We start from the raw sequence: 23,822 nt of genomic DNA on the forward strand, positions 1-23,822 counted from the left end.
AGAAAGATGTAAAATGACTTTAGAATTCAGTCAGATAAAAAAAGTTGTTCAAGTTCTCAAGGTCTGAGGTGAGCCTCTTTCTATCAAACTAATAGTGGTAAAGATTTTCCTAGAACTCAAGGTGACCCATGGGAAGTCTCATGCTTGAATGCATCTTTTGACATGTTCCTGCATGCAGTGAACAAAATTCTTTAGGAGAAAAGGGAAAGAACAGCAATAGCTCCATGTGAAAAAGCACGTAGCACCCACCATTGGCAGAGAGTGATGTTTGCTGCAGAATGCAGGTATGATGTGGAGATGACACTAGTGGCATTCCTTTGGTTTCTTCTTTCTTGGTGTTGTGTTATATGATATTATTATTATCTTCATTTCAGCCATTGCAAGAGGGTACATCCCGAGAGGCAGAGCCAAATAGCTACCAAGTACAGAAGAACCACCCAATGGTCTTGGTTCCCCCATTTCAAAAAATCCACTTTCTGGGGATCTAGCAGTTTCTTCTTTCCACCAAAAGGAATGGGTCATCCAATCAAGCCAAAGCACTTATTAAACAACGTATAACAGACACAGAGCGACAACTAGATCTGGCCTTGGTTCCAACCTTCCTTATCAATGAAGACAGCAGATATCTTGCCTCCCCTATGGCATATTTAACAAACTTAGAGGTTCCTCTTCATCGAAGGGCTTTCACCCTGGCTCAATGCCACTCTCTCCCATCAGCTGTACTCAAAGGCCGCTACCAGAAGATCCCTTTCCAAGAGAGATTCTGCCCCTGTGACTTGGGTCATGTAGAAACAATAGAACATGTGCTCCTTCAGTGCCCGTTCTACAGGGATATCTATGCCAGGCTTATCTTACCTCAGATATACAAGCACCCAGGCCATTCAGGACAATTTTATACCTCCATGCTACTTGCAGATATTAATTCAGCTACAACCTACAATGTTGCAAAGTTCTGTGCAGCAGCATACAAAATCCGTCAGGGAATGACTAGTCCCAAAAGTTAACTGTGTGTCCAGTAATCTTCTCTGAATCTACAATTTGGTGACGGATCTGGGCAACGTATGTTTTTACCCTGTTTTCCCTTCCGCTCCCTCACCCAAATTGTGCTTCAGTAGTTATATTTATATTTTTAATGTACCAAACATACCAAGTTTGTATGAAAATGTGACTATTTCCTGTGCTGGTCAATGACCGAAATAAATGATTTGATTGAATGGGTCATCCATTTGACCTCATTTGGCTAGAAGGAGAGACATTTTTTATTCTTTCCTGGTCCTGTAAGAAATGTGAATGAGAACTCAATGGAAAGGATTTAGATGATGATGATGATGATGATGATGTAACTGCATGGAATTTCATGGGTACTTGTGGTTGGTAGGTCAAGGTTTGGGTGCAATATGTAGATTTGCCTCGATATCTGCCTTCACTAAATGGCAGATTGATATGGATCAATAAATAGTATTGTCTAATGTGAAGGTTTTTAACACTCATTATGGTTTTGGGACAGTGATGTCAAATGATTTGCATTTTGCCAAATCCCAATCTAGGTTAATAGCATCTTGGTCGTTGATTGACAGCTTTAGGCTTGCAGGACTTTCAAGCTCAGAAGCAATCCCATGTTACTTCAACCTGGTGTATTCTCTGTTTCCATCCCTGGTTCCTTAGCCTCTAAATTACATGTAATTCCTAGGCCATGACAGTATAAAAATGGAAGGATATTGTTCTCCATCAAAGAGCCCTGCATGATGCTGAGATGGTGTGTCTTGTGCCCTTCCAGAAATGAAGGAAAAAAGCAAAGGGTATTTTAACAGTGAAACTACAGAAATAGCACAGAAATAAAGTCTGGGTGGTGAAGAGGCGTGTGCCTAAATATGTGTCCTCGAGGATAGAGAAGCAATACCAGTGTTGAAGAAGCCATATTGAGAACTGTTAGCTCTAAGGTATCACTCTGAACTATCATCTGGTTTTCTTTTTCACAACATTGCTGAAATCTTGTGTGTACACTGGTTTGAGCACTTTGATATGTGCTGTATGGATGCTGGATATTATGCATTGCATTTGAACAGGGATCTTCATGATTTATTTAATCTGCTTTTCCCTGGATTGAAGTTATGACTGAAAAGCAAATTGACTCTCATTTATTGGAGAAACTCAGAGGAACAGCATTCCACAATGTTTGTGGACAAGCTTCTCCACCTGTCACATAGACGCTGCAATTCTTTTGTGTTCAATAAACATATTATTTCCTTAGAGGCTGTTGTAACCAATATTTGAAAGTAAGCAGGCTTCACAGATGTTGATATTAATGTTAGATGGGGAAGATACTGCTGTGTCTGTAAGTGAATTTATTGATGCCGCTATCCATGCATCCCACATATATACAACAGGTTTCAGTGAAGTAGTTTGTTGTTGTTTTTGTCGTGTCAGGAGTGACTTGAGAAACTGCAAGACGCTTCTGGTGTGAGATAATTGGCCATCTACAAGGACGTTACCCAGGGAACGCCCAGATAAATTGATGTTTTTATTAGGCCTGGGTAACAACTGAAAAAATTGTTTCTAAAATCGATTTGTATTTGGGGTTTTTTTTTTTGTTTCGATATTTAAAATAATTACAAAATTTTCCTTTTAAAAAGTTCGATATTTACGAAATTTCGTAAATGGTAAAAAATTAACGAATCGATTTCCGAAACAATAATGAATCGATTCGTTAATGGCGGACGCGACCGCGAAATACGCTAAAAAAGCTCCAAAACCTTCTGAAGCTTCCCTCTCCCTCTGTTGTTGACTGTTGGTGTGATATTATAATTTTTTTCACTAATTAAACCATAAAACTGGCCCAGACATGCAGAAATAATAACGAAACGACCTCAAAACAATAACGAAATGAATACAATATCGAAATACGAAGCATTTACAAAACGTTTTTGAAAATTCGTTTTTTTTAATAATTGCTCCAGAATGGTTCGTTATTGTTTTGTAATTGAAAAAATTAACGAATTATTAACGAATTACGAATTAACGAAACGAAACCGCCCAGCCCTAGTTTTTATCATCCTTGTGGGAGGCTTCTCTCATGTCCCTGCATGAGGAGCTGGAGCTGATAGAGGGAGCTCATCCACCTCTCCTCGGATTTGAACCTGTGACCTGTCGGTCTTCAGTCCTGCCGGCACAGGGGTTTAACCAGTGAAGTAGTGAAGTAGTGAAGTAGTGCCTTCTGTTAAAATTAGTAACCTTTGCACGACTACACTTATCAATTAGTAGTTTTCGTGTTACTCTCTGGGAGCTTAGGCACAGCATATATTTATAACATCTTCTTGTTCAGTAGGCCATTTTCTATTCTCCCTCACCCATTCGATGATGTGCTTGATTATGGACACATTTGGCAAGTCAATCTACTTTAATGCATTTAAGAACTCTTTGTTTTCCTTCTAGATATTGGCTTGTTGGTTGAGTGAGGAATTGCTTGTTGTTTAGCTGCTACTCTGATGATGTGATTATTCTACTAAACAGATCCAGGACAATCATTTTCCAACATCATCTCTATTTCAGATGCCCTCTTCATTTACATTTTTTATTTTCAAGGGATATGTGAATGAGTTTTTGATTGCAACTAGACTATGATGATCCATTGCGAGAAAGACTTAATTTGTTTCCTAAACCAACTTCAAGCAGGGAGGTGAATTAGATGGCCTTAAAAATACTCCAACTCTGTGGAATTATGATCTGAAGACATATTGTTAATATTACCCACTGTTGCTTGGGAGAATCATTATTCATTGATAATTATCACTGAGTCTCAGTTTCTTTGCAGGATGAGTGACTCAGTGTTCCTCAATTTAACTTCCATCTCTCCTTCTTTTGAGAAAAGAGTTCTCTCCCAATTAGTATGCAAACACACTATACTATCTGAATTGAAAAACAGTGTCCCAGGGCACTTATACTTTATTTGTACCTCGCCACCATCTCCCCAAGGGACTCTGTGCAGCTTACATGAGGCCAAGCCCACAATACATCAATAAACAAAAGCAATAACAATAATCAATACAAAACAGTTAAAATAACTCAAAAACAGAAAAATACACAATAAGCAATAGACAATAACAATATCAAACATACAGCATTTAAAAACCTATGGCTGGGCCAAATGTAATAATTCAAATTTAAAATCAAAAAGTGCTGGGCATGAACAAGGTAAGGCAGATTAGAATAGGGTTTTCAGAGAAAGACAATCCTGTCAGTATTGAAGTGCATTTGAGGACATATTGCTAAGAGCTTTCCTTATTCTGGGAAGACACACTGGAACAACCACGTTTTCAGGCTTCTCCTAAAGATTGCCAGCGTTGGGGCAAGTCTGATGTCCTTAGGGAGTGAATTCCAGAGTCGAGGGGCCACCACCAAGAAGGCCCTCTCCCTCATCCCCACCAATCGCACCTGCAATGGAGGTGGGAGCGTGAGCAGGGCCTCTCCAGATGATCGAAGAGAACGTGTGGGTTCGTACACCGAAATGCAGTCACAGAATGCACCCCATACCTCCCCAGTGCCAATTTTGTGTGCATTACATGTCATTTATAATAAGGAAATCCTTTCCAAACATATCCTAAAAATATATTGAAATTGAACAAAAAAAGTGAGGTATTTCTAGCCCCTCACCATCCACTGAAATTAATGTATGCCACAGAACCTGTATGCAAATTCAGACCTTCCTAAACACTCTCGTCAACGGTGGTGAAAATCTGTCCAGGCATTTTTACATAATGTGGTTACAGGGAAGCTTACTTTTATTTGTAGATCTACTTTTCATCAGGCAAAGCCCAGTGTCTTTCCCAGATGCTGTGATATTTGGGACTTTGATGTCCTGACTCTCTTAATAGTTTTGTGTTTTTTCAAATTTTGCAGGATGCCCTTGTGTGAATATCATCAACTGCCAGAGGTATGTTAGAACAAATGAAAGGACTTTTTTCTGTGAACGTTCAGTGATTATTATTGTCACCATTAAAATTATGTTGACATTTTTAAAGCGAGTAGCTTAGTCCTAGGGGGAAAAAACCATGAAAATTATATTCCAGATTATTAAGACTTCAATCTGCTATCAGATTTATTTCTGAGTAAGTGTCACTGAACCAGGATTCCCAAATCTCAGGGGTTAGTCCCTTTCCTCTGTTCTTTGAGATGTAAGAGAGAACTCTCAGGGTGAGAGTACTCTTTGAATTATGTGTATACATTATGTATATGGACCTCATGTATTAGAATTCATTTTTTTTTTGTTTGACTTCTGCTCTGCACAACTGTGATTGATGCTTAAGATACCATGATCACCAACATCACCAGGCTCTTCCTCCTGCCACATCAACTTTGGAACATTACCAGGCTCCAGCCCTTTGTGGTCTCACACAGAGTTGTCCCTAAATCTCAGATTTTGGCCCAGAAATATCATGGTATGTAATTACATCGACCTAGCAACTTGACATTGAACTCACTGAAGACTTATTTCCAAGCAAATACATATCAGATGATGATGAAAGCTAAGAGTTAGTCACTGCTCAGAGTGAAATATTGTGGAATTATTAGATATCCAGTAACATGCAAATGTATTCACCCTTCATCTGTTAAGTCATTGTTTGATATAAGTTAGTGTGACACAAGGCAGCGTTAAGGTATCCCCCCCACCCTTGTGCCACGATTGGGCAATTTAGGTAGCTAAGCAACACAGCACAAATTGCAAATTTGATAATCAAGTATACCTCTTGCACATCATTTTTGTTGTTGTTGAATATTTCAAAAGCCAAGCAGAAAATGCACTTTTCATCAGTATTCATGACACTGAGGCGTCGGCACTGAATGCTCACAGGAAGCAAGCACAAAGGGGATGCAAACAGAGTAGAGTTCACTCTGCTTTCAAATTAAACAAATGCTTGCCTGTCTGTGAATTTGCCAATTGTTGCATACCACTAATTAGCTAGTGACCCAGGCCTAAGCACAAGTAACCTGCATGAGCATAACAAAGTCCAACAACTGCCTAGAGCCCAATCCCTTTCCTGCCTTCTCCCACACTGACATTACACTACCCTCCTAGCTATGCATTTGAAAAAACAAAACAAAAAACCCAGGAAAAACAGCTTCTTGCTCTAACAAAATGTAACTAGAATTGCTTATAAATTATCAAGTCATACTTCACAAGCTTTCAAGCCCTCCCTGTGAAACCATATGGGCCTTTGAATTTTCCGGTCCCAATTCAAGTTGCAGGTGATCACTTATAAAGCCCTAAACGGTTTGGGACACTCCTACCTTCGTGACCTTATCTCCCTCCATGAACCTTCCCGATCTCTCCGATCTTTGGGGGAGGCTCTCCTTTGGCTCCTGCCATTATCACAGGCCCGCCTTTTGGGAACAAGGGAGAGAGCCTTCTCCTCTGTGGCCCCCCTACTCTGGAACTCATTGCCCGGTGAGATTAGACAAGCCCCCACCTTAGAAAGTTTCAAGAAGGATCTCAAAACCTGGATTTTCCATTGTGCTTTTGGAGCGTAACCATACAACCATACATTGTTGCTTCCCCTCAGCGTTTGTCTCTATAGTACACTTTCCCCCCTCGTGTATGAAGGCCCTTTTTATGACCCCGTCTCTGATGAGCATCTCCATCACAAATAATCTGCTCCATCCCTATCTCACCCTGAATTTTAGTATTTTATCCTGTACAGGTGGCCCGCTCACTGTCGCTGTGGTTGTTAATGGTTTTTTTAATTGTATTTTTATATTGCTTAGTGTATTTTTATGTTCAATGTATTTTATTATGTTGTTGTTCTGTGTTTTGGTTTTATTTATTGTAATGTGCTGTTGGGCTTGGCCTCATGTAAGCCACTCCGAGTCTCTGTTGGGGAGATGGTGGCGGGGTATAAAATAATAATAATAATAATAATAATAATAATAATAATAATTGTTATTATTATTATTATTGGGAGAAGGAGAAGAAGGGTAGAGATGAATCCGTGGTCTGATGAAAAAAAGCTTTGTTGATGTTCTTATGATCTTTTGAATATTTTATCATTGGAACAGCTTTATCATTCCATCATGTTCCATCTTCCAGGAGCTTGGTTTGCATTGCCTTTTAGCTGCATGGGATAGCATTCCTTTGCATTTCCCCAGGGTTGCTATAGACCCAGCAGCACCTTGGAAGTTAAACAGTATCAGAGTCTGGAAAGCCAGGCTGCAGGCTCTCTGCAGTTATTGGTTTAGAAAGTTAGGAGTCCGCCCTTTTTCCTGGGGTTGAGATCTCCATTTTGGAATCTCCCCTGCCTCCTTCAGTAGAGAAAAGAACCTCAGATGTGCTGTTGGTCAGGCAGGGAGCTCTGAAAAACCCATTGTGAGTACTAGTGAGTTATAGAGGGAGAGATATTGAGATAGTAATTGAGTAATTGAGAAATAGAAAGAAATAGTTATTGAGTACTATTGAGCATTACTTCATCTCCAAAACTGACCTTGTGCTTAGATAGGGGAAGACCTGTTCTTTCTAACCATAGCAGCTCAGGGTTAGGGTGAAATATCTCAGGATTTTTTCTACCATTTGGAGAAAGGTTACCTCAGTAATTGAAGAAAAAGGGAAAGAAAGAACATCTTTATGGTTTCTCAAATTTACTGTTTGTGTTGTAACTTTATCAAGCTGTGCCAAGTCTGCCAAGGACTTTGGAAATAAACATTTTGTTGATGTTCATATCTTGACTGGCATCAGTTGCTGAAAGTATTGAGTCATCGCTTCAAAGAAAGACCCCAAGCGGTTCACCCAGAAAAAGAGAGAAGCACATCTTAGTTTTAACGTTACAGGGTCTGGGTGTGATGGCACACATCAGGTTAAATATAGCTTCACTGATGTTTGGGCACTCCTAGCAGGGTCCTCCTAATGAAACTCCCATTCTCACTCCAAATCAAAGATAAACACACAAAGCCAAACTAAACAACCAAACAAACCTGGGACTCAAGTTAACTTGTAATTAAAATACTACATAGTCAGGATACACAAATCAGTAACTACAGATATTAAACCATGAAACCATTAAATAAAATTAAAATATAAAAATACAAACAATAAAATAACACAATTAGAACTGTGGCTGCTTCTGCTCATGGGAAGCCCAGTTGCCCCCCCCCCCTGCTCTCTTGCCGCTGGCAGGAGAAAACATTTTATTTAGGCAGGTCTTTGAATTTTAATTATGGAACAGTAGGGGAGGAGTGAAAAGGTGTCCTGTATTTTTCAATCTTCTACAAGAAATAATGTTTTAAATATTTTAGAGCATATTAACTGTTTTAGTAGTTACACAATTGTTATCTATTTCTGTTTGAACTTTTTTAGACCAGTGTTTCAGCTTTAAAAATTATTGTAACCCACCTTGAATCTTGGCAAAAAAGTTGGGAGTATAAATTCAATAATAAACCATCAAATAAAGCACGCAACACCCTCCTAAAACCACTTTCCACAAAAACCTTCAGTTCTCAAGTACTGTTAGAATTTTAAAAAGCAGTTGCCTGTTGAAGGAAGGACTGCATTATTGGGGCCTTCATATCCACTGTAGGAAGGTGATTCCAGGGACAGGAACCGAAAGACCATATCTCATGATCCCACATGTGAATGTGGTGGGACTGATAAAAGAGCTTTTTTTGAGCATCTCACAGTCTAGGGAGGTGTGTATATTGAGGTGAAATCTTCCATTAATTGGGGTCATATGCATGTATAAATCACACTATGCATGCAGATTCAAACAGGTACCATTCTGCAATAGCTCTATTTTTCGACATAGTTGCCAAGTTTGTTCAAACACTTATCATACCTCTGAACCAATTTTAATACCCTGTTCTCACGAATCCTCGCTTCAACTGAAGCCACCAAATCATCTGTAATCAAAGAAGGGCGACCGGAGTGGTCCTCATCATGGACGTTGTCACGGCCATCTTTGAATTGTCGTACCCACTTACGCACTTCACAAATCTGTTGATGAATTTCTGCAGCAGGCAGGTTCCTTGCTGGCAAAAAAAACGTATCACTGAGTGAACCTCACATGCGGCGAGTGAGTTGATAGTCTTAAACATTTTTAAAGCACAGAACAGAACCGTACAGGTTAGCTACAGAGCAGAAACTGAGCACAGTTGTTCCCGAGGCATGCCGGTACACAACACACATGTTCATTGCGGTATCCGCGCGAACTACTAGTGTCTAAAACAAAACGGACCTTACTTTAAAAATATCCCTCGTAAAATATATTTATAATTCAAACACAATGGTTAATTTCAAAATGGGAATGTTGGGATTATTTTAGAAGAGAGGATAGAGTCCACTGGTTTCTCTATCTGGAAGTCTGTGATGATTTTGTGGAGGAGGGGTGAGTCAAACAGTGCAATTGTGTATAGGGCTGCCATGTATCATTGGAAAAGCAGTCGCTTCCCCTCCCCTCCAAGTTCTGGCAATTTGCTTCACTATCAATAGATTCCATCCTAATGTTTGCAGAGCCAAGTACTTTGATATCTTCTGATGCATGCATTACTTAGAAAGGCTCTTGTTACATCCTCGAGTGTTATTGACAGCAATCCAGGATGCTCCCTTTATCGCTTGGAAAGGATTTTCTCTTACAGTCGATGGCAGATGTAAGTTGAGTCAACACTTACTGGAACTGCAGCTATGAATTTTTCATATAAACAAGGAAATCTGAGACCCGGCTCAGTTGTTTTATTAAACATACAAGCTGGGAACCTTTAGGGAAGACATTCCATGCAATTATGGAGCTGTGATTGGCAGCATGGATAACATGGCTGTACAGATGTTAATACCTAATTCACTGCAGCGGTTTTCGCTGGGGAGCTCTTATTAGGAGGGGTAAGGCAATTTGTTTCAACTTCTGAGATTTTGTTGGGACACCATCCCCACTGGAAATAGGGCACAGAAAACCTGGCTGGTTTGTTCAAACCACCATGTTTGTTCTCCAAAAGAGACCTTCATTTTTTAAAAAGACAAATGGAAATCTTAATAAGTAAAATCATTCACACTTGCAAGTGTGATTAGAAACAGCATTCCTCTGACTTCCACTTGATTGATAGCTGCTCATATATTTGAATTCGGAAAAGTAGTTAAGTCAAGGGGAGTGGGAACATGAAATCTCCCATTGTATATATGAATGCTAATTTATTAAAATAGAAGTTCAGAATCAAGGTAGTCAGAGGCATTCATTTTGTTTTTCATTTTCTTTTCTTTTCATCCCCCCCCCTCCCCCCCCCCCCCGCTTTTTAGAATGTTTATATGGGTTACCTTTTGGCAGCTTCATTTGATTAGCTAGTGATTAGATAATTTTGTACTCACTTGTTACTACATAAAGATGTCAAATCCTTTTCCTACTGTCAATGCAAGTGAGTTTAGTATAGTCAAGTACACAATGCAATACATGCTTAATGGGACTGGGTGTGAGTCTTATTGAATTTATAGTAGCATTCCAGAAACTCCTTGGCATTGAGTTCTGACTACAGACTTGCAGAAAGTCACTGGTTTTATATATTGTTTAAACATTATTTCTGTCGAAAAAGCAGTGACAATGAAGATGATATAAGGGCTTAGCTATATGTACATCAAAATCCAGGGCTGGTCCAAATCAGAAATGCTCTGGACCAACCTGCATCCCATGGGAGCTATCTAAATGCTATGTTCTTGACTAGTGGAAGAAGAAGGTTATTTATTTATCGTGTCAGTATCAACCAGACAATTGTATTACATTTTTAACAATTTTTTAACAAACAGACAAAACGGAGTTTTCAAGCTTGGTAGTTGATTAAATGTCCTTTGACCCGTAGCTGGCCACTTGGAGTGCCTCTAGTGTTGCATGTAGCAGGGCTCAGGTTGCATTGCAGCAGGTGGTCAGTGGTTTGCTCTTCTCCGCACTCGCATGTTGTGGACTCCACTTTGTAGCCCCATTTCTTAAGATTGGCTCTGCATCTCATGGTGCCAGAGTGCAGTCTGTTCAGCACCTTCCAAGTCACCCAGTTTTCTGTGTGCCCGGGGGGGGGGGGTCTCTCATTTGGTATCAGCCATTGATGGAGTTTCTGAATTTGAGCCTGCCACTTTTGGACTCTCACTTGCTGAGGTGTTCCAGCGAGTGTCTCTGTAGATCTTAGAAAACTATTTCTTGATTTGAGTCATTGACGTGCTGGCTGATACCCAAACAAAGGATGAGCTGGAGATGTCTCTGACTTGGTCCTTTCACTATTGGCTGCTACTTCCCGGCGGATGTCAGGTGGTGCAATACTGGAAGAAGAAGGTGAAAGAGAAGAAGGAGATCACTCCTCTCTTTTTCAGAAAAGGTGTCTAGGGATGACCAGGAGCTCCCCAGAGCTCTCTGACTGATTGCTATGTTGACAGTCACAACACAGTTCTAATTCATCCCCTTTTTTCTACATCGCTCCATATAGGAGAAAGAGACTGGTCACACTCGCCCATGTAGACTCCGGCTGTTTGACTTTGCAGCTGGTCTACACTAACTCCAAAGTATGAGGCTGCTCCAGAGTTTCACAAAACACTGGAGTAACTTTGCTTTATGGACTAGAAGTTATTGGATGTTTTCTGGACATTCAGGTTCAATTTCTGGCCCTAATATAAGTTTGGAGCCAATGTAGACAAGCCCTAAGTTGGTGGGCAGTGACTGTAAAAAGGTGTGGGTGGGGTGGGATGGGGGTACACTTTGAAAACCAATATCTCACACTGCTGTATCACTCCAATCTCCATCACCCCAGCAAAGTAACTAGACATTCTTGATCTTGGAAAGAAAGTTGTATTTTGACAAAAAGCGAGAAAAAGTAGAAACATACAGCGAACTAGAGCTCCATTGGTGCCACCAAAATGGAAGAACCCTGAGCAATGACCCTACATTTGCTTTTATTGTTTCACAGTACTTGACCACCCTTTCTTGGGCTTTAAAACAGATTTTGGAGACATTTTGATTTATTTATTTTTTTAAAAAAACAACAACAATGGTATATTTTGCAAAAAAAGAAAAAGAAAGAAAGAAAAAAGAAAAGGTTTGATCCCCCCCCCCCCCCGGGGAACTCTAAATGTGGTGGAAATTGCCTCCATACACATTCCAGAGGGCATTTTGGTGACATTTTAGAGAAGGAATAGTCTAAAATTTGCACAAAAAATATGGACAACTAGGGAGACATTAGAGTCATAAAAATAGCTCTGGAGGCCACACACAGCCCATCCTTGGTTAAAGAGAGGACTTTAGAAATTACTGGTGTTAACTAGGCCTGTTTGATCAAGAAAAAATTTGTTTCTAAAATCGATTTGTAATTGGGGTGTTTTTTTGTTTCGATATTTAAATTATTTACAAAACTTTCCAAAAAAATGTTTTGTTATTTACGAAATTTCGTAAATATTTACAAAACATTTTGTAAGTGTGAATGTTGCAGTAATGGTCACCTTGATTACTAGCATTGAATGGCTTTCATTTCTCCCACCCTGGACATTCCATAGATATAAACTCCATTTGCCTAGTAGTTTCCAACAGACCTCTGAGGATGCCTGCCATAGATGTGGGCAAAATGTCAGGAGAGAATGCTTCTGGAACATGGTCATCCAATCGGCTCCGGCTCCTGCGCCCTCCTCCTCCTCCTCCTCCTCCCAGCTGTGTTGCAGGAAGTGCCAGGAGGAGGAGGAGGAGGGCGCAGGAGCCGGAGCCGATTGGATGGCGTGCGCGGCTCCGGCTCCTGCGCCCTCCTCCTCCTCCTCCTGGCACTTCCTGCAACACAGCTGGGAGGAGGAGGAGGAGGGCGCAGGAGCCGGAGCCGCGCGCGCCATCCAATCGCCTCCTCCTCCTCCTCCTGGCACTTCCTGCAACACAGCTGGGAGGAGGAGGAGGAGGAGGAGGGCGCTCCTCCTCCTCCTCCTCCCAGCTGTGTTGCAGGAAGTGTCAGGAGGAGGAGGAGGAGGGCGCAGGAGCCAGAGCCGATTGGCGGAGGCCGGTTGTAAGGGTGAGCGCGCGCGGGCCGGGCGCCCAACAGGCAGGGGCGGTGCTTGGCTCACTGGGTGTGCGCTCGCGCCGCCCCTTCGCCCCGCCCGCCCCATTTACTGCTGGGGTGCTTGGGAGCGCCGGATTGGCTCCCAGGCACCAGCAGCACGTCAGCAGCCTCCATCCCATTAACGACACGAGCTGAAGCTCGTAAAAAAAATGGGGCTGCTGTTTCGATATTTTTAAACCCTTCCGGGTTTGAAAATATGTTTTGATATCGCGTCGGATATGCTAAAAATAACGATTAAATTACGAAATAACGAATTAACGAACGAAAACGGACAGGCCTAGTGTTAACCTACAATGGGGAGGGGGATTATATGGTGCTTCAAATGTTGTTGGAGCTCCCAACTCTTCACAGACTTATCTAGTATACGCAATTGAGAGAAATGATGGGAGTTGACACCCTTTCACGATTCTCAGAACACAATGATTCCACTTTAAATGCCATAGTTCCGCCAATGTAATTCTATCATTTGAAGCTTGGGGAGTTGTATTTAGAATCATCTGTCAAAGAGAAATAATAATTTAACAGTAAATGCAGTATCAAAGTGTTCTAATTGTGTAGCATGAAAGGGTCCTTGGAGATTAACCCATTTGGAAAGTTGTATAATCCACCTCCAGTTTATGAATAATGGGTTCCTTGTATTTCATTCCTTTTTCTATTGATGCAGTTGCTTTATATCACAATAGCATCTTAACAAAGGATAAAATCAGTGATGATATCATGGGCAAGAGATTTAGGGAAAATAGAGATTTGGAAAATTGAGAATACTTCTGAAAAAAGGGAATAAAATTTTCAATAACTGGCTCCATTAGAGAAACTATGTGTAAAATGTTTTATAGAAGTCATATAACCCCTGAATCAATGACTAAAATTGATTAAAAGCCAACAGGGGAATGTTGGAGATTCAAAATGCAGAAAGGCACCTTCTTCCATTCTTGGTGGACTTGGAAAAAGGTGACTATTTTTTTTTCAAATTTTTGGAAAAAGGTGACTAAAGAAGCTAATAGAATTATTACTAAAAATGTCAAGAAAAAAAAACAGAAATGTGTCTATTAGGTTTGTTTCATGAGAAAATTGATAAAGAAGATGTAGAAATTTGCCAATATAGTTTTGTGGTAACAAGAATTACAATAGCAAACTCTTGGAAGGAGGAAAAAAGAACTACAGTAAAGTCTCACCTATCCAACCTTCACTCATCCAACGTTCTGCATTATCCAACACAATCAGCTTCCTGCCCAAAATCAGATCTGTTTCAATACATTATGATGTTTCTGTGCTATATTCGTAAATACAGTAATTACTACAGAACGTTATTATGTATTGAACTGCTTTTTCTGTTGATTTCTTGTAAAATATGATGTTTTGGTGCTTAATTTGTAAAATCATAATGTAATTTGACGTTTAATAAGTTTTTCCTTAATCCCTCCTTATTATCCATTTTTGATTGACCGAGAAGAGAGGCAGGCTAGAGTCCACAGTGGGATTAGCCAAAGGTGGTCATACTAGAAAATCAAGGGTTTGGTTCCCATTCAAAAAATTAATGAATTTATGTTGGCTGAGTCCCTTCTTCCATGTGAGTGGCAGACTCTCATCCTCAAGTTAAATGGACAAACTTTCTGAGGTCATCTTGATGACAAAAAGGATTGTCTGTTTGTATATATACATAAAGATTTTGATATTTATCTGGCTTGGGAAATAGCTGGAGGGACCCTGACCATGATCTCCTTAGCTAGCTGCCTTCAAGATATATTCTGATGCATACATTCAACACAGTTTATACCTTTAAGAATCAACAAATAAATAAATGATAAAATTTACACATAAATCATCAATTTGATATATTTTATTAAAGGGTTACTTTTGATAGAGTTTGTATGGTACAGCTGTAGCCTAGATCCACCCCAGAGGCTGCTTTGGCATTTCACAACTTTGGAGATGTTTTAATCAGTAATAAAGATATCTGGAAATGAATGCATACATCTGTTCTATGTTTTTTATCCATCCTTTGCACTACTTTTTTTTGGGGGGGGGGGGTAATTGGAAACATACTATTGGATATCAAATATAATTTTCTGCAATTCATAAATCCCTCTTCCCAGATTTCTTCTTTCTTTCTTTCTTTTTTTCTTTCTTTTTGCGTGGGGGGGGGGGGGAGAGGGGTGTAAGTTAAAGTGATGGAAGGCTGCTATAACTTGGTGGATTTCAGTTTTTCTTGCAGATATTCTTTCCCTGAGTTTTCCTCTCATCAACTGCATGGGGCAGGGGGAGGAATGGATCCAGCAAAGTTATGCCCAAATCTAGTTTTCTAACTTGAAAAGAAAAAGAAAAAGAAAGCACAGGAACAAAGTGTGAATTCAAACTCCCAAGAATAAGTTTGACCCATTTCATTGAAACCTTTGTAACTTTTAGTTCTATTTAACGATTCTTGCATTTGTCAAAAGACCTAATGGGAGTGTTCACACTGAGTTTCTGCCTGCCTTCCCTTTGTGCTGAATTTAGAATACGAAATGCTGTAGATCATGGAGGCTTTGCATTAATCAAGTAGTGTGCTTTGACTCAGAAAGTCTGTATCATTCCTTTGGCTCTGTTACCAGGTAATAGACATGGTTAGGCTGGTAGTGCAGCCACAGGGTGCATTCCAGATTCAGGTGGTCTGGAAATTGCCACGACTGCAACTGTGCAGCATTTATACTCACAGGCAATTAGAAATAAAATGTATCAGAAGACATTTTCCTGATAATTTTGTGTGATTTCTTCCTTTTTCTTCTCACCCCCATTTATGAAAGTCAATTTTCAATGGTCACAACGTATTTTTGATCTGTAGTCATATCTGTATGTGAAAGGAAGCCTGAGATAGTTCATTGTCTCACATTATTATGGCATTGCACACTTAAGAGGACAGTCCCCTTAATATCCATAGAAAACCCAGTCTGTAGTAGTAAAAAACAATTATTTTAACTCGTCAGTAATGTGAATCATTATTTAAAACCTAGTTTGAGGCATGTTTAAACATCAGGACCAATAGGTGATATCCTTTCAAAGAGAAACATTGACTACATGATGTTACCACTGAGAAGGTCTTGTCTGATAGACTATCATTCTGTCTCATCTTTTTGGCAATCTCATGAGCACAGCCTCAGATGCCAACCTTTAAACCCTTCCACCCAAAATATAGGCTGATGCAATTATGTGTTCATTCCTTTCAAGGCTGAAACTTGCCTCCAAGAGAGAGAACAAGAGAGAAAGGTTGGTAGGATGTGTGCAATGAAAAGAAGGAAGTAAAATCTCTATTGGTTAAAACTGGAATGCATGAAAATTAGTTTTCCTGGAAGAATAAGCTAGAAGAAACAATGGAAGGACAAAGCAGAAAAAGTCTAGTCTTTTCTCATTTACTTGAGGCTTCTTACTCTGCTCCCTTTTTGTCTTTGATAGTTGTATGAAAAGTCATTTTGTAGACTATTGCCAAAAAGATCTAGTGCAGAGCCAAGCTGAGTCAAAATGGCACAGCAAAGCATTCATAGGCCAAGTTCAGGATGATTTACCCTGTTTTTGACCTTGGTTCTATTAAAGAACAAAAAACATACATCATCCTTTTAACTGCCCAACTCTATTTTACAGGCTAGTTCAGATGTTAAATGAAACAAATTTCTTTAATGGGCAGTTTCTAAATGAAAGCATGGCTCTCTTTCTTCCACTGCTGTTTATAATCATTGTCTTCATCACACATTTTCATTGGACTATTCTTGCATTATAGCTGTTGTTCATGGATAGAAAAGTTCTGCATCTTCTTCTTACAGCCTCCAAAAGCCTGAAGTGGGCAATATGCAGTACTTATTTACTTACTTAGATGATCCCTCATTGTCCGAGTAGGATAGTCTACCAAGATCAGTGTACTGGTGGGTCCGTAGGTGACTGCGGAGTCCTGTTCTTGATCTGCATCTTCTCCTGCAGTGAGAGCATTGGTTTCCAGGTGGAAGACAGTCTCAGTCGGGGTTGGCTTGTCACACCTTCCTCTTGGCACGTTTCTCTCTTTTGCCCTCCATTCGTGCCTCTTCAAATTCTACAGCACTGCTGGACACAGCTGACCTCCAGCTGGAGCACTCAGGGGCCAGGGCTTCCCAGATCTCAGTGTCTATGCCAGAGTTTTTAAGGTTGGCTTTGAGCCCATCTTTAAATCTCTTTTCCTGCCCACCAACACACCATTTTCCATTCTTGAGTTTGGAGTAGAGCAATTGCTTTGGGAGACAGTGGTCAGGCATCCGGACAACGTGGTCGGTCCAGCAGAGTTGATGGCAGAGGACCATTTCTTCACTGCTGGTGGTCTTTGCTTCTTCCAGGATGCTGACATTTGTCCGCTTGTCTTCCCAAGAGATTTGCAGCATTTTCCAGAGGCAGCGCCGACGGAATCATTCCAGGAGTTGCAAGTGACATCTGTAGGCAGTCCACGTCTTGCAGGCATATATCAGGGTTGAAGGACAATAGCTTTATAAACACGCACCTTGGTATCCCTACGGATGTCTGGGCCCTCAAACACTTTCTGCTTCATTCAGAAAAATGCTGCACTCATAGAGTTCAGGCGGTGTTGTATTTCGATGTCAATGTTGACTTTGGTGTAGAGGTGGCTACCAAGGTAGTGTCAATGTTGGCTGCCAAGGTAGTGGAAATGATCAACATTTTCTAATGTTACACCATTAAGCTGATATATAGTATCAACTATGGGATGAAAGTCTGATTTTCTAACGTTGCATTCCTACCATGGTACTATCTTTCTGTGGTGGGGAACTGCATGCTCTCAGGAGGCAAGAGGCTATGCTAATGGTGGTACTGCTGCTGGTAGGGTCTCCCAAATAAGCTTCCCCCCCTTTCTTTTAATAACCAGACTCAATGGGCTACATTGTTACTGGGCATCAGCAAATAAATAGAAGGTATATGCCCTTGTCTCTGATACTATTTCAGAATTAATGGAAATGTGCATATTTGTTTTTCCATATTAGTCTTGTTTCCTCTCTATCTCTTTCTCTTTCCCTCCCTTCTCCCATCTCGGAAGGAGGGAGGGTAGCTTTTATCTCTGATAATGTAATCTTATCTGCAAATTACAGCATTTTTCTAAGTGGAATCCTATATATCTGACTTACCTGCAGCCTGACCCATTTAATTTGAGATTTCCTTCCCTCAATTATTAATCAAATGGATTGGGATAGACTATTTGAAATGATACAAGACTGGACTACAAATCCACTGTGTGCTGATGTTAGCATTGCCAAAGTCAACTAGTGTGGGGCAGCTACTGGGATGATGTTGCAATGTGTAGTAAGGATGGAAATAATATTTATAATCACTTACTTCCAGGCTGAAAAAACATGTTTCTGGGTAGTCAGGGAACTCTGGAAAATTACTACACCAGCAAGAGGTTTTTACAGTTTCCCTTGGGTCATGTGTGAACCTAGTAAGGTGTTATGAAGGAATTATTTTGTCAATAAAAAGTATTTCCTCTGCAAATAATGGGATGGGATGGGTTGGGGTGGATGGAAAAGGGGTGGTTTTTTTTTTTTTTTTTACACAAGCCTCTCCCATATGCACACACATACACAGATTTTCCTCTGCAAGGAAACATTTAAGGAGATTTGAACAGTCATTTTCTCCCACAGCAGGGAGAAGTCTATTGCAATTATTCTTGCTTGCATGTGGGAATGAAATAGTCAAGGAATTACAGCACTGCTATTTAATGGACATGACATTTTAAGGTACAAGAAAGGTCCATTGATGGTCCAATGTTTTGTGATAGCAGAGTGGGGAGGGCTCTGTGGTCCAAATCTCCTTATTCTGGGAGATACGACTCCAAAGATAAAGGCTTTCTACTTCTTGGGAAAAATGAGACTGTGAGACATCTCTTCTGCTTCTGTCTTACTTCCATGCAGTACAAATAGCATATAATGGTTTCTTAAAAACCACATTTCTATAATTTACGAGGTGTATTTTTTAAGTAAGGTCCGTTTTGTTGTAGACACTAGTAGTTCGCGCGCATACCACCACGAACGTGTGCGTCGTGTACCGGCATGCCTCGGGAACAACTGTACTCAGTTTCCGCTCTGTAGCTTACCTGTACGGTTCTGTTCTGTGCTTTAAAAATGTTTAAGACTATCAACTCACCCTCCGCATGTGAGGTTCGCTCAGTTTTTGTCAGCAAAGAACCTGCCTGCTGCAGAAATTCATCGACAGATTTGTGAAGTGTACGGTGATACTGTTATGAGTGAAAGCAAAGTGCGTAAGTGGGTACAACAATTCAAAGATGGCCGTGACAATGTCCATGATGAGGACTGCTCCAGTTGCCCTTCTTTGATTACAGACGATTTGGTGGCTTCAGCTGAAGTGAGGATTCGTGAGAACAGGCGCTTCACAATAACAGGTCTCTCAAACAAATTTCCTGATGTGTTGAGATCAGTGTTTTACAACATTGTTTCTGAACACCTAAAGTTTAGGAAACTGTGCTCCCCTTGGGTCCCAAAACTGCTAACAGAGGACCACAAAAAACAAAGATTTGAGTGCGCGATCAAATCAAATCGTCTGTAATCAAAGAAGGGCAACCGGAGCGGTCCTCATCATTGACGTTGTCACGACCATTTTGGAATTGTCGTACTCACTTATGCACTTTGCTTTCACTCATAACAATATCACCGTACACTTTACAAATCTGTCGATGAATTTCTGCAGCAGGCAGATTCCTTGCTGACAAAAACCGTATCACTGAGCAAACCTCACATGCAGAGGGTGAGTTGATAGTCTTAAACATTTTTAAAGCACAGGACAGAACCGTACAGGTTAGCTACAGAGCGGAAACTGAGCGCAGTTGTTCCCGAGGCATGGCAGTACACGACGCACGCGCTCGTTGCGGTATGTGCGCGAACTACTAGTGTCTACAACAAAATGGACCTTACTTAAAAAATACCCCTTGTAGATCAAAATAATCAATTTGCCAAAGTTAAGGTACGCTGATAAAGAAGGAGTAAAGAACATTTGGTCATCCAAATGTTGTAGTACTGAAATTGCCATTTGACCAAGCTAAACTTGATGGTGCCAATGATAATTGGATCTATCAATTAATTTCTTCATGTGGGAGTTAGTTCTTCACCAACTTCGGTGAGGCTCCTTTCTCCTTCTCCACTGGCAAGTTGCACACTCTTGACAGCCTGCCTGCAAAGGGCTAAATAATACTTCCTTGCAGCCCATTTTTAGAAATATGTGCATAAGCCTACTTACATGTGTTCGTGTCATCAACAAGGTTCCAGCCACAAAAAGAAATAATGGTCAGCCTGAAGTCTTTTTTTTTTGTATGCAGACCTACACAATTAAATTCACCAAGCCCAACACTGCTTCTGTATGGCAGTTAACCAGGAGCTTTGTACATTGATATTTGCCCTGGAGGGCTATGATAGATTGCTTGCATTAGTTTTTGGCATGAGAGAAGGTATGTCTTCTCAAGAATGGGAGCCTAGAAGATGGTTTGTACAATGGGCTACACATTTCATAGGCATGAATTACAGGCATGGTTTAAGAAATGGGCATGCACTACTTCAGATTGTCTTGATGCCTGTACTCAAGGTGATAGGCTGCCATTATGAGAGACTATGGAGCAACATAATGGTTTCCAATTGACAAGCGAGTCAGGCAAGGCTGCATTTGATCACTCTGTTTAGCACATGTTCTTAATGTAACACATATAAAGCAAGAATAAACTTAGAAGATGGTGGCATAAAAATTGAAAAAATAAATATTACAATTTAAGATATGCAGATGACACCATACTAATAGCTAAAAACAGCAAAGACCTGGAACAAATACGGAGGTATATTAAAGAAGAAAGTACAAAGGCTGGTTTACCATTTAATTCTGAGAAAATGAAAATAACGAGGATAATATTTTATAAAATTTTAAAGTAGATTATTATTATCATAATTATAATTATAATTATAATTATAATTATAATTATAATTATGATTATGATTATGATTATTTTATTTACAGTATTTATATTCCACCCTTCTCATCCCACAGGGGACTCAGGGCGGATTACAATGTCCATATACATGGCAAACATTCAATGTCATAGACACACAACATATATAGACAGACAGTCAGGGGCTATTTAACATTCCAACTTTTTCTGGCCACCAGGGGAGCTGTCACTTCACCGTCCATCCACAACACCGATAAAGTACTTCCTCATTCTTTACATGCTTACTGGAAATTTTTATGGCCTTGTAAATTAGTTAACTTACACCCCCCACCCCCACCCCAAGTGGTACCTAAATTTCCTATTTGACAGATGCAACTGTCTTTCGGGCTGCAAAGGTCAACAAGAAGCTACACAAATTTGGTTGGAAGCTCACTCCGACTTGGGCTGGCTTCAAACTCATGACTTTTCAGTCAGTAGTGAACTTAATGCAAGTCAGTAGTGATCTTAATGCAGCTGACTCCCAGCCAGCTGTGCCACAGTCCTGGTGCAGATGACAAAAACATGGAAATAGTTCAAGACTTTCCATACTTTGGTCAATTATTAATCAGAATGAAGACTGCAATCAAAAAATCAAGAGAATACTAGAGGTCTTGATGGTAGGGTGAATTAGGGATTTCTCATAATGGGGGGTCACTAACTATGAGTTGAAGTTGACTTGATGGCAGTTATCAACACGGAAACCCATCATAGGATGTTTCAATGTAAGTTAAGAATCTGGATTGACAAATACTCACTTGGAAAGAAAATCGACCTTTTCTTCTTCTTTTTTCCACGAGACAAATAAAGTGGCACAAATAAAATGACGTATTACGCTCCCCCCTTTTATTAAATTCAAAATCTGATGGGTTGGAGACACTGAAGTAACTTTGACTTGAACATTATCAACTTATACACTTCTTTCAGTGTGACACTTTTGCATGTTTCTTGACAAAAAAAATCTCGGATAGAAGCTGTCGTTGCTATGAAACCTAGCCCTATATTGAACAGATAGCACAGAAAGCTTTTTGCACCTCCACTCTGCTATAAAGATGATATCTTGGAGAAATCTACTCTGTTAGCTTTGTGATGAACAAAAGATATGTTCACTGTTTAAAATAATCCTTTTGCATTTTAATATTCATAACACAAAAGTATAATGTATCTATTCAATTAATTATATCAGGTTTCAGCCGCACAGATGGGGAATTAGATCTCTTGCCATCCCATGGAAGTGTTGTATTTACTCATCTACTAACCTTTACTAATAAACAGTATCAACTGCTTTTATATATTGAGAAATATGCATTTCAAAGTGTGTGCATTTAAAAACAGTTGCAAATCTCTAGTCTTTGAATTGCCCATTGTGATTATGACAGATCTACACTGACCACTAAATTGGAGCTGATCTATCAGGTTATGCACCGGATTGGCTCTGCTAAGGCTCAGACAGACATTTCCCAAGACATTGCAGAAGTGAGGGGAAGTTCTCACTGCCCAGCAGTGCTGAACATGTTTCACTGCCACTGGATTCCCATCCATACATTCCCCTTCCTTCCTCCATGTTGCTACAGTCTCCAACCATGACATGAGCCCTTCCTGAGGGATGACAAGGGAAGGGAAGGGAAGGGAAGAGGGAGAGGAGGAATTGCCACCCCTCCCTTCTTTGATCATCCCATCATCCTGGCTGACATCACTCCAGGAGATGGAAGACAAAAAGGACCCATGTTGCAGCTGAAGACCACCATAACATTGAGGTCAGGATGAAATACTAACTGCAATCTCATATCACTGAAGCTTAGGAAACTGGCAGAGATTGACGATACCCAGTGGAAGGAATGCTAGATCAAGCAGACACTGAGTTGCAAAATAAGGACTCTGCAGGCTTTGAGTTACAAAAGAATCTAAGTTCACCAAGTACATACAACAGACACGTCTTTCTACAGCGAGCTACAATTCAGGAAGAACAACAAAGAACTAGTCAAAACCGAAAGCCTCTTCACATCTGCATATCTTCTCTTGCTGAGACTGGCAACTCCCTTCTGTTCTCAGCAAGAACAAACCTTATCTTACTTTTTCAAGTTCACTTAATCACAGCCTCAAAGTATAAACATTTCTGCATGGCATTTTTCAATTCACAGTGGCATCCATCTTTGCAATACATAGAAGCACATTGAAAAACACATACATAACTAAATTAATCCTGACAGAAACATGGGCCAGCAGTGGGAACTGTTTCAGCCAGTTCCACTCACAGTATCTTGCTACATTGACTTTTTTTTTGTCGTGTCAGGAGTGACTTGAGAAACTGCAAGTCGCTTCTGGTGCGAGGAAATTGGCCATCTGCAAGTATGTTGCCCAGGGGGTGCCCGGATGTTTTGATGTTTTATCATCCTTGTGGGAGGCTTCTCTCATGTCCCCGCATGAGGAGCTGGAGCTGACAGAGGGAGCTCATCCACGTTCTCCCCGGATTTGAACATGCAACCTATTGGTCTTCAGTCCTGCCAGCACAGGGGTTTAACCCATTGTGCCACTGGGGACTGGGGACTAAAGCAGTGGTTTTCAACCTGGGGTCCCCAGATGTTTTTGGCCTACAACTCCCAGAAATCCCAGCCAGTTTACCAGCTGTTAGGATTTCTGGGAGTTGTAGGCCAAAAACATCTGGGGACCCCAGGTTGAGAACCACTAGACTAAAGTATAATGTATCTATTCAATTAATTATATCAGTTTTCAGCCACACACATTAACTAAAGCAGACTGTTCTGCTAAACACAAACTCAGAAGAAAGCATAGA

Source organism: Anolis sagrei, chromosome 7 (genome assembly GCF_037176765.1).
Source record: "Anolis sagrei isolate rAnoSag1 chromosome 7, rAnoSag1.mat, whole genome shotgun sequence".
Classification (NCBI taxonomy): domain Eukaryota; kingdom Metazoa; phylum Chordata; class Lepidosauria; order Squamata; family Dactyloidae; genus Anolis; species Anolis sagrei.